The sequence below is a fragment of the Pelodiscus sinensis genome, chromosome 2 (genome assembly GCF_052426305.1).
Source record: "Pelodiscus sinensis isolate ZL-2025 chromosome 2, ASM5242630v1, whole genome shotgun sequence".
In the NCBI taxonomy this organism is placed as follows: Eukaryota; Metazoa; Chordata; order Testudines; family Trionychidae; genus Pelodiscus; species Pelodiscus sinensis.
Genome location: NC_143053.1, coordinates 33,486,855 through 33,502,522, shown reverse-complemented (window position 1 = coordinate 33,502,522; position 15,668 = coordinate 33,486,855). Strand labels below are relative to the sequence as shown.

General features: G+C 42.8%; 1 long non-coding RNA gene across 1 annotated transcript; it reads left to right on the top strand.

Annotated features, from left to right (window-relative positions):
• Window positions 1-152: 152 nt before the first annotated feature.
• On the top strand, window positions 153-8,950 carry LOC112547739 (uncharacterized). The gene is made up of 3 exons (XR_003091550.3): window positions 153-436; window positions 2,712-2,991; window positions 7,431-8,950. It is a non-coding gene; the product is annotated as an uncharacterized LOC112547739 (long non-coding RNA).
• Window positions 8,951-15,668: the final 6,718 nt, after the last annotated feature.

Here is a 15,668-nt window from a genome sequence, read left to right as displayed (position 1 = left end):
ATCTGGAGAACTCCCTCACAAAACTCTGTTAGTTGCTCCTGTTCACAAAGCTAACACATTGCTATTGCTATTGGTATTTTCATGGTATTTATCTGTAAAGACTGTTGCCTCTGGTATCAAAATGTGCATCATACTGCTCATTGTGACATGTATGTACAGGTAACAAGGAGTTGTATATGTACACTGAAAATATGCTTAAATCAAGCAAGCCAGGCAGGGATTACAAACAGAAGTTTTTCTGCGTAGGTGTCTGATGTAAATTGAGCATGGGAAAAGCCAATGCAAAGCAAACTTCATTTGTGCATGAAGTCAGTAGGAAAAGAAAATTAACAGAGGGATGCAAAAAACAGCATGGACACCATGGCATCTGCCTACGGGAGGGAAAGAAGAACTTTGTCTGGGGTACACTTCAAAAGATACATTTTGCTGGAACTCTGTGAGTATCCATTTCACTGAAGGGGAGTGATTCATGGAAAATTTGGATTCCAATTTGACTGAAAATCAGCAAACTCTGGGGGTGAGAAAACTGAGTTAGCCAAATGACTGCTATGTGCACTACAGGCTCTTAATAGCGTGTTATACTTTTGTTCTATTTTAACCATATATGCTTCCACTAGCTTTAATACTTTGTTGTTTATTAAAAACTTAGCCTTGGTTTTACTATCAATTCATCTCAGTGCTGTAATATTACAGTGAAGTGTGACTCCTTACTTGAGCTAGCAGGCTGGTGTGTAGTATGTCTCTTTGGAGCCAGTGACTTTGGTAATTTCTGTGCATGTCTAGTGCAGAGGCTAGATACTGCAGAAAAATAGTGTAGTATTTAACTTATGTTGAGTGTCAGGAAGAGGACATAAGGGCTTGACTCCTATTAAAATCAATGGGAGCTAGGTATGTAAAGATCTTCAAGAATATGAGCATCAGATCCTGCAGTGCAACAAATATTCAGTAACATAGGCTCCAATACCTTGGATTCTCCAGGTCTGTGGGCCCAAATCTTTCCTCTTCAGCTCCTTTGCATTTCGCTCATGGAGAGAAACAATTGATTGTCGATTTTAAGACACATCGCTTGCCAACTTCCAGTGCAGGGCGCTATGTTCAGTACCAAGAGTGCACTGCCAAGTTCTGGCAATCATCAGCTATCAGAATTGCCCCTTAGGATCTACACAATCTTGGTCAATTTAGAGCAGTAGAAAGGCAATAATGTCTAAATTTTAGTGATATCTTGGAGTATCTTGTTCCTTAGAATCGACCTCTGAGGTATACAAAATTAATCCAAGATCAAACTGGTGAATCTGTGAATGGTCGTATGGTAGAGTAAATATGGGACCCAACAGCAAGCCTTATTCATATAATTAACCCTTATCTGTACAATTAGTATCACTGAAGAAAATAGGAGCATTTGAATTATTTACATGGGTAAAGCTTCACAGGCTTAGATCCATCATCTGCAACAACAAGAATGGAAGCTCATTAACAAGTTTGAAATGTTTTCATTGAGCAACTACACTAAATCTATCAACAAATGGGAGTGATCTTTAACTTCTTAAGATACCAAATGCAATCAACATGCTTTCTTGAAAACGTTTTACGAAACCCTCGCCTTTTTATAGAGAAACGGTATTTTCTTGGCGTTTAGTATTGATTGGGTGATTTTTAGATTAAGTGGGCAAATCCATCAAAATATAAAGCTTTTAAAAGGACACTGTGTACCTTTGCAACATTAGTTCCTATATTAAAATGTTGCTTTAATGTGGATCAACTGCTTCACTAGGACAAATTCAGAAATGACAGCATCACAGCGAACCTAATATTTTAGGAAAATTTTAAAATAATTTCATTTTAGTGATTTATATTATTGTTTTGTTGTTATTTAAACCTTTGTATTGTGAGAGCACAGAGGCCTTCCACATCAGGGACCCATTATACTAAGCGCTGTACAAATATACAGAAAATGTCTCTCTCTTTTGAATATAGCTTTGAAATCCATTACTTGTTATATCTTATATTATATCTATTATCTATTTCATATTAGATATAATATGCTTAGTTTCTTTTTGCGTCTGCTCTACCAAAATATAGTGCAGTTAATATTATTATCACTCACATTGGAAGACAGAGGTTACACAATATGGTTCAATTTAAATGACTTCATGATACTGAGTATGTCCATATCAGCCACTAGTTGTGGTATCAAGTTAATATTGGTAAGTATCACATTTGTTTTAAGGATAATGAAAAATGGAATTAGCCATCATAAGCTGCAAAGTTAAATTCGCATCCTTTCGTAGGAGATGAAGATGTCAGTTTTGTTTTCTGAGCAATGAATGGTAAACAATTTGAATCTTTTCTTTTCACCTGATAAGATTAAGAAGGAAAATGAAATCCTATGCAACTTTGTCCAGTGACACAGTTAGTTATTACTCTGAACCTTCATAAAGATACCATTCTGGATGTATAGCTGATATAAAGAGGCACAGTTCAAGCACGTTCTGTAGATGTTCAGAACAATCAGCAGCAGTTGACACAGATGTGATGAAATCGCTGATAAAAATAAATGATTTGTTTCATTACAGTAAACATTTTGATGCAAAATGTAGCATTTGGAAAGCATGAATAACCCTGATATCTAAAGTTCTTGTAGAAATAGAGATGAGGTAAAGTTAATACTTCCATGAGTATAACCCCCTTTCCCTCCCCCCACTCTTTTTCAGAGGATTACCTATGGCAGTTTACAAAGTACCCATAAAAATTCCAGTCAGGCATCTGGAACCTACATCTAATACCAACAAATCTCCCATTGAAATGACTCATGGAATCACTCACTTCAATTGCAGCTTCTGAGAGCACAAAGAGAGAGAAAATGTCTTCATGACCTTTCTAAGGATTCCACTATATTTATATACTGTACTAATAATCATGTCAATGGAATTGGTGCTACAGGCTGCAGAACACCAACCACTGTCTGCTCATACAAATAAATGTGAAACAGCAGTAAGTAGAATAGTGTCCCAATCAAAGTTAATGTCTGTCACTCTATCAAACAGCACAAGCTTCACTTTTACTTAGCACGCCTTACCATTCTTGTGTCTCCTCAAAGCATCTTTCTAAATTGCGTGGTCAAATTATCCTGGCCATTACAGTAATGTGAATCCAGAATGATTCTGTTAGATTTAATGGAGTAATTCTGAATGCAACAGAAGCAAAATTTGGCTTAAGGTTTAGTAGATGCAATTGCAGTTTCAATACCTTCAAAACTGGTGGTAACAAACTAGGAATGGGCTTGTGGCCAAATCCTGAGTTTGAAATGCTCTGGATTCTAGAAGAGATGGGACCCAGATCTGAAGATGATAGCCATCTCATATTGCCTCTTCTTGCTCAATCCCAGCTTCACTCTGCCTGCCTTCCATTTTCCTTACCAGCCACCATGTTTCCACAACAACCTTCTTTCTTTTTCTCCTCATCTCCTGTCCATCAATTCCCCTCTTCTATATATGTTCTCTCCCACTCTCTTACTCCTATTAACTCATCCCCGTCTGCCTTCCCATTTTCCTCCATCTCAGTCCATAAAACCCCAATGGACAAAAACAAAAATAGAGAAAAAAACTTTTAAAACGTGGGTTAAAAAGTGGAAGTAACATTTGCCAAATATCATCCGGCTCCCTCCTTTTGTATCCTGTATCTCCACCCTCATTCTGAGTGTAATCCTGGCTCCATTTACATAAATGCCAAAACAGCAATTAAGTATGATGTGATAGGATTTCACCTGCTCTTTGATTAGGAACCATCTATTTAGTGTTTAAAAATATGCCTCATACAATGAGTTCCTAATTTCAGTTGGTGTTCTAGGTACTCTTGTAGTACAAATAAATAAATACGTGGGTGTTGATACACTGGAAAGGGGTCAGAGACAAGCCACCAGAATGAATAAAGGACTCAAAAACATACCATATAGTGCTAGAATCAGGGAGTTCACTATATTTTTCTTATCAAAGGAAAGATTATGGGGTGGTTTGACCACAGTTTATAAATATCTTCACGAAGAACACATATTTAATAATGGGGTCTTCAGTCTAGAGGAAAAAGGTTTATGAAATCCAGTGGTTGGAAGTTGAGTCTAGACTAATTCAGACAGGAGAGGAAGGTTGCCAGGCCTCTGATTTTCAACTGGAACGTCCAGTCAAAAAGGCTCCACTCACTGAGCTGCTGAAAGTCTGGTTGGCTGAGCAGCAGGACTCCAGCAAAAATCCTGCCTTAGCCATGCTGTGATGCCAACTATGAGCCACCTGAGGTAAGCACTGCCCAGCTGAAACCCACACATCCAACACCCTCCTATTCTCAGGGTGTGTCTACACTACACCTCTCTGTCGTCAGAGAGCTGTAGATTAGGCACATCAACATTGCTAATGAAGCAGGGATTTAATATCCCACGCCTCATTATCATAAACATGGCTGCTGCTTTTTTTCGAATGGAGTTTTTTCGGGAAAAAACAGCAATCTAGATGCGCATCTGTTGAAAATAAAGCCTTTTTTGACAGATTCTGTAAACCTCATTTTTTGAGGAATACAGGATCTGTCGAAAAAAGCTTTATTTTCAACAGATCCGCGGGTAGACTGCCGTTTTATTCAAAAAAACTCCATTTCGAAAAAAAGCGGCAGTCATGTTTATGCTAATGAGGCACAGGATATTTAAATCCCTGCTTCATTAGCAATGTCGATGTACTTGATTTGCATCCCGCTGCCAACAGAGGGATGCTGTCTAGACATAGCTTCAGGGCCATCTTTAGGATTTATGAGGCCCTATGCAGGACTATTAAAGTGGTGCCCTATTGACTCCAGTGTGTGGAGTGGCCACAGCCCTTGGGCAAAACCTCCTCCATGCCAGCCTGCCTGCTCACTCACCCCACAGGCAGAGCCTCCGATATGAACTTCTAGGGCTTGAATTACATTTTTTAAATTAAATTGGGGCAAATTTAAAAACTGTTTAAAATATTTTAGAAATAAAAAAGAGGAAAAGTTTAAGACATTTCATTTACCATGTCATTCACCTGGGCTGGACCAGACCCATGTCCCTCTCCAGACCAAACTGAACCCGACTCACATCCCTCCCTAGACCAGGAGAACTGGTGGGTGGAAGAGGCAGGGAGAACTTGGTCTCCCCTGGGTTGCTGGAGAGAGTGGGAGGGATCAGGGGAAACTGGTCTCTGGTTGCTAAGTGGGGTCAGGGCCAAGGGGACTTACCTGGCGCAAGGATCAGACATGGGTCATTGTCTATCTACTGGGGCTGGTGCTGCCTCCTGTCCAACATGGTCTGTGATCCTCCATATTCGAATAAAGGGGGGTGTATACAGCAACCTCACTGATCCAGGTCCAGCACTGGTCTAAGAACACAGGGGCCATGACATGGGGGGAGGAGGAGACAGCTGTCCATGGCAGAGTGGAATAGGCAGAAATGGGGAGGAGGCAAGGAGAAGGCCACTGGCTCAGAGCAGCCACTTACATACACAGCACATGCAACTGCATAGGGGCAACTGAAAATGTGGTGCCCCAAATGTTTTAGTTTCCTACTCAGCTGCATCTCTGGTGTGTCTGTAGGGCAGGCCCTTCCTACAGCCCAACCCCCTGCCACAGGTCAAAACCCCCTCTTGCACCCAATCTCCCTCCCAGATCCCCTCCTGCACCTAACCCCCTACCCCAGCCCTGAAACCTCTACTGCACCTCAACCCTCTCATCCTTGGCCCCACCTTAGAGCCCACACTTCAGCCAGAGTCCACACCCTCTCCTGCACTCCAACCCGCTGCCTTAGCCCTGATCCTCCACCAGCACTCTAAATCCTTTGGCTTCAGACTAGTCCTTCTCCTGCTCCCCAAGTCCCTCATCCCCAACTCCAAGCCCAGGCCATCCCCAGCTTAGGCACCCACCCCCCACTCCTGCACCTTAAATCCCTGCCCCAATCCTGTGAAAATGTGTGAGGGCAGGGGAGAGCAATGTTGGAAGGAAGGAGGCTGGAGTCACCAGCAGACCAGGCCTTGGAGAAGTAGTGGGGCTAGGAGCCAGGGACTTGGGGAAGGACAAAAGTGTTCACATTTGCATGATTAGAAAGTTGAAAAACCTCCTGAAACTAAGGCATAATTTTTTTTGACTGAACATAATTAATCATTGGAACAATTTTACCAAAGGTCCTGGTGGATTTTTACATCTAGATTGAATGTTTTTCTAAAAGATATGATCTAGGAATTATTTGGGTATGTTCTATTGCCTGTCTTACAAAGAACAGGAGACTAGATGGTAACTAATGTTTTTGGGGCTTGGAGGCTATTCAAGACAATAATGTCTATAAGAATGTTGAGACAGTTTGGAATGAACGTCAGATTTGGATCAGAATTTACTCACTTGAGCCCATCTTTAGAACAATACCTTGATCTATACAAATGCTACTTATGGCCAGAGAAAAATTAATGTTTTAAAAACTGTCATCAAGAAAGGGGGGGCAGATTTTTAGCAAAGAATCCACTTCATTTATTCTGTGCCATTTTCAATGAATTTACCAGCATGAATGTTGGCTATGACAACAATCAATTTTAAACAAATTCCACTTTAAAATGATGTATATTTGCTCAGAAAACCTGGTTCTAAGAGTTATACTCATTTAGGGTATGTCTACACATCGTGCATTGCTCAAAATAAGCTATGCAAGTTGAGCTATGCAAATTGAGCTATGCAAATTCGACATAGAGTGCTATTCCAGCATCTTCCTCATTCTTCATGCAACAAGGTTCACAGGAAGCTAGAATAAGACACCCATTATTTCAAAATTATTTCAAAATAACAGGCATGCTGTTAAGACGCACACAATGCTATCTGGAGATAGCAGACGTTATTCCAAAATAGAGCCACTGTGTCGACATACCCTTAGTCATAGAACAAAACCATTCCATGTAACCTCTGTGTCTAAACAATGCAGTTCAAATGTTATACGAATAATTATAAATATTACAAAAATCTGTTCATTCACATATTATTACAAATGAGTTATGTATGTCTAATGTGCTTATTATTAAAATACGTAAAATAACGGATCATATACACATAGTTACATTAACTAGGTCAGATTATCTCAAATACACTAGAATGAATCTGGAGGAACTTCAATTGATTTATTTTAATGGAGTTACTTCAGTTTCACATTGAGGTTACTGAGAATTGAATGTGGCTCAGCCACTGCAATTTCCATGTCTAAAGTGTCACTTTTCTCAGCAAACCTCCTCTTGAGCACTTTATTAACATCACTTTTACAAGCAATCAAGCATATTAGCTTTAAGGTCATCCCTGTCACTGTCATGCAGAGATCTATACTTTAAAAATTAAGTAATTGGAAAATTGGTAAAGATCATTAATGCATTGTAACAGCCATATGTTTTTTTTATTCTCAGACACTCAGAGATCAAAACATTTCCAAAAGATTGTCTGGTCAGCTGCTCCTCTCTTCTACCAAGAAGAAATGACTCTATTATGTTAAGCACAATAAGGAGATGAGTAAAATTTATTCTAAATGAAGTAGAAAGTGGTGTTTCAATGGGTTAGCATTGGCTGGTTCCATTATTTGTGGGGATGGTGAGACATTATATTATTATTTACTTGGAGCTAGTGTATCCTCTCTTAAAAAGTCCTTGGAAATTTTGGAATTATTTACTTTGCTTGGGAACCCAATGTACATGTCCAGGAATTTGCCACAATGCCAGCTAATGTCTGCATCACCCTGTAGCTATACCTCTTTCTGCTAATGGAAACTTTCCAGCATCATGGATTAAGGGCACTTGCAGCCTGAGCTTAAATTCTGGTGAAAAGGGCATGATGAGGAGGCCTCCTTGGTCTTTCAAATCTACAGTAGGTTTGTGTGGTAGGACCTCTGTCTTGTTTCTCATCCCTGGAGGCTCTTGCCTTGTTTATAACCTTGAAGGACCCTGGCCAGGTAGCCAGCAGTTTTGACTCCAAGGTTGGGAGCAACAACAAACCCTCTTGACTGGGTTTAAATTTTCACTTTGCTGTCATCCTGTTCCTGATTCTGAAATTTCAGCACATTCTCTCACAACAAAGCCTGCAGAGGCTTCAAGTTTTCCATCTGACAGAACACAAATTATGCCATGTTGGTTGTTCCTGGGCCTGACTCCCACCATGCTTGTGGAGGAGATCTAGGATCCAGTGGGGCTGCCTCCCATATAGCAGCTCATATGGAGGTAATGGGAGGTATAGGTTAAACCAGGCTGAATGATTGAGATCTGGGGTCTTGGCTCTCTGGCCAGTTTACCAATTAAGTTGCAGGTGAACAGAGTACAACAAAATGTACAGCCCAATGTCACCACAAAAGAAAGCACCTGCAGCTTCCCTATGGTTTCTGTGAATAGCTCAGGGCTTATTGTGTCTCAGACCTCCCCTGCCCAATGGAGGGAAAAGTGATCTCGATCTCCTCCATGAAATGGGTGGTTAGTGTGGAATCCTGGGCTCTTCTGCTCCACTGAGCATGCGGCCACATGCCTCACCCAGGATCCTTCAGATGTTAGAGCAAAGGGATCTTTAGTCTCAGGCAAAGGCTGGCCCCTACGCTCAAGCCTGGGGCAGCTACTGCCAGCAAAATTTCTCCTGTAGCCAGAACTCCTGATGCACCCCTTTTCAGCATCATCCCCAGGTCAGTCTCTCATCCTCTGTTGTCTCTCCCCATTGGGAGCTGTCTGGCCCGTTGAGGTGGTGCGTCATTGCAAAGGTACATTCCCTGACCAAACCGGAGGAGGATGTGGCTCTGGCTCACTCAGTTCAGTGGGGATGTCAGTCCACTCCTCATGCCCAGGAATCTGGAAATTCACTGTGCGCTTAGGCCCATCTAGGGGTATGTCTACACTACCCCGCTAGTTCGAACTAGCGGGGTAATGTATGCATACCGCACTTGCTAATGAAGCCCGGGATTTGAATTTCCCGAGCTTCATTAGCATAAAGCCGGCGCCGCCATTTTTAAAAGCCGGCTAGTGCGAACCCCGTGCCGCGCGGCTACAGGCGGCACGGGCTAGATAGTTCGAACTACGTAGCCATTCCGAACTATCTGTACTCCTCGTGGAACTATCTGTACTCCTCGAGTACAGATAGTTCGGAATGGCTACGTAGTTCGAACTATCTAGCCCGTGCCGCGTGTAGCCGCGCGGCACGGGGTTCGCACTAGCCGGCTTTTAAAAATGGCGGCGCCGGCTTTATGCTAATGAAGCCCGGGAAATTCAAATCCCGGGCTTCATTAGCAAGTTCGGTATGCATACATTACCCCGCTAGTTCGAACTAGCGGGGTAGTGTAGACATACCCTAGGGGAGTGATCTTTTGGCCTCCTCACCCTTGCTTGGGGGAAGGGGACGCTCTCTGGTTGGCTCTTTAGCAGTCTGCTGACCAGAGCTCCTTTTTCCTGCCTGCTCACTCCTCTTTAGCAGCCCTCCAGTCTGCTTTCCAGCCCTTTTATCCTCCCAGCTCCTGTTAGCCTGCTCATCAACAATAGCTGTGCCTGTATTAACCCTTTGGTTTCTGGATAGAATGTGGGCATATACAACCCATGACTAGCTCTCTTTGAAACTCTTCCTCCAGCTGGAGCAGGTTCTGGACAGGCAGTAGAGTGGGATCCCAGCGGTCCAGACCTGCTTTCTAACCCTTCCTAGCCCAATATGGGGTTCTAGAGTCTATCAGAGGCATCATAAATGTGTAGTCTCTGCAGAGCCTTGGGCATCTGGTGACAGGATTGGATGGAGAGTAACTAGTGCATCACCATGGCCATAATGTCCTCCTGTCTCAAGAGAAGAAGGGCATGACAGCGACTTGGGTGTCCACAGGAATCAGGAAGGAATAATGGAAACTGGCACCCATAGATGGACTCATCTTCCTCTCTAATAATCTTCATTGCCAGACCGTCCCCCAACACACTGTAGGAGGATGACTGCCTGCCTCCATTCCCTCCATCTCCCTGTGATAGCTGTTGCTTAGCAGCTTCTTATCAGATGTCTCTGTCTGGTTTTGGGGACTGTATCATAGAATCATAGGATCATAAAGCACTAGAACTGGAAGGGACCTTGAGAGGTCATCAAGTCCAGTCCCCTGCCACCATGGCAGAGCACTGTACTATCTAGACAACCCCTGATAGATGTCTATCTAACCTGCTCTTAAATATCTCCAGAGATGGAGATTTCACAACCTCCCTAAGCAGCTTATTCCAGTGTTTAACCACCCTGACAGTTAGGAAGTTTTTCCTAATGTCCAATGTATCCTTCCATTCCCACTGGCTGTGTCTACACTGGCCACATAACCCGTAATAGCTATGGAAATGAGAGAAGTCAGAATAGGGAAATGTGCGGGGGATTTAAATATCCCCCGCGGGATTTAAATAAACATGGCCACCGCTTTTTTCCGGCTTGGGGAAAGGCCGGAAAAGAGAGTCCAGTCTGGCACGATCCTCTGGAATAAAGCCCTATTCCGGAGGATAGCGCCAGTCTGGACGCTCTTTTCCGGCTTTTCCCCAAGCCGGAAAAAAGCGGCGGCCATGTTTATTTAAATCCCACGGGGGATATTTAAATCCCCCACGCATTTCCCTATTCTGACTTCTCTCATTTCCATAGCTATTATGGGTTATGTGGCCAGTGTAGACACAGCCACTGGGTTGCATCTCTGGCCCCTCAGAATAGCAGGGCTCCCTATGATGGCTGGACTATCATTGGTGTCTGGAGAGGGGGAGTTGATCCTAAATGGAGTAGGGGGAGAAGGAGTTAGAAGATGTGGCAAGTTTCAACAGGGCTCCCATTAACCAAAGGAGGACAGTCTGAGAAGGAAGGTGAATTGTTAATCCTAATTCTCAGTCTCCAATGAGAGACCTTAAGAAGGAGCCTTGCTGCTGCAAAGCCACAGGAGTCTCTGAGGTTGCTCCTGCCTTGTTCCTCTGTATTACCTGGCTGATGTCAAAGTCTCTCCATCACTGTCCCCCAATAGGGGGTTCTGCCTGCAGTGAGCTCCTGCAACAGACTTTTGTGATATCACTTCCACACCTACCCCTCTCTTGTATGGCTGGTGTTCTGATCCTGTCCAGCCTCTTTGGATATTTGACTGGCTTCCCCTAGATAATCCTATTTAAAGACAGCTGAGTCTGGGGATCAAGCTGGTTACACAGTAAAGCCCCAGAGACTGCTCCCTCTGACGCATTCAATTTTTCATTAATTAGTAGTCTTTAAAACCAGAAGGGACTCTTAGAGCAACAAATCTGACCTCTATATATCCCAGCTCTCCATTGTATCTAAGTTTTGATGCAAGCACACCCATGTAGTCTCCATTATAAGACATCAAGAAATGGAATATCCATAATTTAGTTAGTAGTTTGTTCCAATGGTGAATCATCTGCACTGTGAAATGTTTGTGTCTTATTTCTAATATAAAAATATTGTTGGAGTGGGAAATAGTGCCACTGTGGAATGAAAAGCAGTGGCACACACAATCTCAATGATATTTTATGTGCAGGGAAATTAGGAACAAGCAATTGTGAGTACATGCTTCAGGCATTTCAGAACCTAACAGAACACCTTAGGATCCTTGTGCCATAAAACAAACAGAAGGCCTGACCCAAAGTTGGTCATTGAACAGAACACAGTTCGGAGACCTTCTTGGTTAGAATTAGTCAGGAGTTTCTCTAGTTTGGAGAAGATGGAATCAGTCGGGACACAGATACTGGTTCTCATGGGGCAAAAAAAATTCTGACAGGGAATTTCAGGTGGTCATGGAATACCTAAACATTGCATACTAGGTGATGGCTCCTGGTGATTAGTGCCTGGCTGGCAGCTGCCTCCTCTAAAATGCAAAACATCCACCGCTTTATCTGAATGACAAGGGAAATGAAGGAGGACTTAGAAATGTTGGAAACATTCCTGGAAGAGTTTAGTTGTCATTTTCAATAGAGTATTAGGACTGGCTGCCCAAGACTGATCTGCAGTACAATCCTACACCATAAGACATGTAGGTTTTAGTGGTAAAAGACCTGGTATGATGGGCCTTGAGGTCAGATGATAATGTGAGACCCTCTGGCATTCATGCTCTACGGTCAAACCTTACGGCCCTCAGGGGCTGAGGTGCCTACCCACCTGCATTCCCTGTCCCACTCACAGGCCAAGTGGGAGTGTGTTAGGACTCATAGGGTATGTCTACACTACAAAGTTAATTCGAACTAACAGTCATTAGTTCGAATTAACTTTAATAGGGGCTACATATACAAACCACTAGTTCGAATTTTAATCGAACTAGTGGAGCACTTAATTCGAACTAGGTAAACCTCATTCTACAAGGAGTAACGCCTAGTTCGAATTAAGTAGTTCGAATTAAGGGCTGTGTAGCCACTTAATTTGAACTAGTTGGAGGCTAGCCCTTCCCAGCTTGCCCTGGTGGCCACTCTGGGCCAAACCAGGGAAACTTTTCTGCCCCCTTCCTGCCCCCAGAGCCTTTAAAGGGGCACGATCTGGCTACAGTGCTCATGCCAGTTGCAAGCCTGCCAGCACACAGCCAGCAGACCTTGCACCTGGAACGGCATGAGCCAGTCACCCGCTGTCACCCAGCCCTCCCCCTCTTCCCAGACCAGGCTGGCGGTTCACAGGAGCCTTCCCGGGGCCGCAAGAGGTGGGCGCCCACCTGGTCTAGTGCAGAGATCATGGACCTCATTGAGGTTTGGGGGGAGGCCTCCAACATCCACGACCTCTGCACTAGGCACAGGAATGCGGCCGTCTAGGGCAGGATAGCTGCCAGCCTGGCCATCAAAGGCCACATGTGAACCAAGGAGAAGTTTGCATGAAAATCAAGTTGTTCCTGTGAGACCCCTGACCCTGAGCCCTGGGCTTAGAACATAAAAACATAAGAATGGCCGTACTGGGTCAGACCAAAGGTCCATCTAGCCTAGTAACCTGTCTGCCAACAGTGGCCAACACCAGATACCCTGGAGGGAACCGAAGACAATGACCAAGCGATTTGTCTCGTGCCATCCATCTCCCGCCTTCCACAAACAGAGGCCAGGGACATCGTTCCTACCCTCTGGCTAATAGCACTCCATAGAATTCCACAGGTTGACTATGTGCTGTGTGAAGAAGAACTTTTACTTATTAGTTTTAAACCTGCTGTCCATTAATTTCATTTGGTGTCCTCTAGTCCTTCTGTTATGGGAACTAATGAAGAACTTTTCTTTATTCACCCTCTCCACACTACTCATGATTTTATAGACCTCTATCATACTCCCCCCTCAGTCTCCTCTTTTCTAAGCTGAGAAGTCTCAGTCTCTTTAGCCTCTCTTCATATGGGACCTGTTCCAAACCCCTAATCATTTTAGTTGCCCTTTTCTGAACCCTTTCCAAGGCCAAAATATCTTTTTTGAGGTGAGGAGACCACATCTGAACACAGTACTGAAGATATGGCGTACCATAGTTTTATACTTCCCCTCCTCCTTCCCCGGCTTTCCCCTTCCAGCTCCCTCCTCCCAGGTTTCCCCCTCCCCTCTCCCACTCTCTCTCTTCCCCTCTCCCACCTCCTTTTCCCAGTCTTCCCAGAGGTTAATTCCCCCCCTATACTGGAACAGGACACTAAACTCCAAGAAGCTCTGGGAGACAGACCCATAGTTTCCTATAGACAACCACCTAACCTCAAGATTATTCTTACCAACAACCACAGGACATACCACACTAATACCAACCCTGGTACCTTCCCTTGCAACAAACCCCGCTGCCAGCTTTGTCCACATATTCACTCTGCTGACACCATTATTGGACCTAACCAAGTGAGTTATAAGATCAAGAATACATATTCCTGCGCCTCCAGAAATATAATCTATGCTATCATGTGCCGAAAGTGTCCGTCTGCTATGTACATTGGACAAATGTCTCAGACACTTCGCCAAAGAATCAATGCCCACAAAACAGACATTAGACAGGATCACAAAGAAAAAACAGTTTCTTGCCATTTCAACCAGAAAGGACACTGTCTCAACGACCTGCTAACCTGCATCCTACTGCATCCTACTGCATCAAATCTGCACTTGAAAGGGAATCCTCTGAACTGGCATTCATGCTAAAATTCGACACTCTCCGCAGGGGACTTAACAAAGACTCCAGCTATCTTACCCATTATAAAGATAGCTTCCCCAATTATCACCTCGAATACTATTAACTCACAGACATCTACCCTTCCCCACCTCTAATATCATTAACTCACTGGCATTCACCTTCCTTCCCACCCCCCTGCATCCCCCTTCTGTTCTGAAATGTGATTTGTTCTTTTCATATGTGTTCATTTTTTTAAATTGTATCCTTTGGTATATATGGCTGTGACTATTTTCTTCCACTATTTGATCTGAGGAAGTGGGTCTGGCCCACGAAAGCTCATCATCTAATAAACCATCTTGTTAGTCTTTAAAGTGCTACATAATCCTGTATTTTGGTATTGGAGAGTATGGGTGATGGGTGGCTAGTACCCTGCCTTCTGTTAATGTTTAATAAAAGTTGCAACCTGAGGCTTAGTGCATGTGTCTGTCCCCATTTTGCTGCTATGTCTACATCAAGTTTTCTTCAGATGGTAAATTACTTAGTGGCATGGGGTTTCATAAGTACTCTGCCTTTACATGGCCACAGAATGGTTTTCAAATTTACGGTGACTGGAAGTTGATTTTACCCCAAATTTAAGCTTTGTTTGGTTTTAGTTCACTCTTAAATATTTAAAGCTAGCAAGCAAGATTAGCTAGCAACACAGTTTAAATTGTCCAGAACACAGTTCTATCTCCTATTCAACAATGTCCAGAGAGCTGAAATATTTTCTAGTAAAACATTATAATGTTCAGGTCTGTTTTACTCCCATGGTTTTCTAGATGCCTGGAGAGCCATTTAAATAACATGAGGTAAATGTAATCAAACCACTGCAGTAGAAAAATATTATGGCACACCTAAACTGCAAGTGTTTATTACGGTTGGCAGGTGCATATTTGGTGGGCAGGAACAGAGTAGATACCTATAGAATGGAATGTATATTTTGTATTGGAGTCCAGGAAAGAATTTTATTTAAATTTCCTGCATGTGATTGCTTAAAAGAATAGTAAATGTATTCATGTGTAGGTGAAATGAAAGACTTTACCTGTCAAGATTGGATATCCCCTCCATGTATTATCCCACATACTTTTTCTCACAACACTTGAGGATTGCTACAGACTTTTTCTCATAACACTTGATTGCCTCAGTCCTGAAAGACTTATTCAGGCAAGAATTGTGAATGCACGTAAATATATAGTGGGGAAATTATCTGTGATGACTCGTTTGATTTTGAAAATGAATTTCAATTTAACAGTGCACCTGATTCTTTCATGTTCACCTGGTACAAACATTTGACAATTTACCATTCCTAGCACAAATATTTGTGAAAGACTTTTAATGCAGCAAATGAATTCAAAGCTTCATATTTGACTACAATTTGTGGGTTTATGTTGCTTTGGTTAGTTATGTAAATAATTCCATTGGATAACCAAAAAAGCAATGTGACTTATTTTAACTAACAGAAAATAAATTTCTGTCTTTGAATATTGTTGTTATTTGTTTACTCAGTAAATTATTCATGAAACCTCTGTAGAGCAAAAACTATTCAC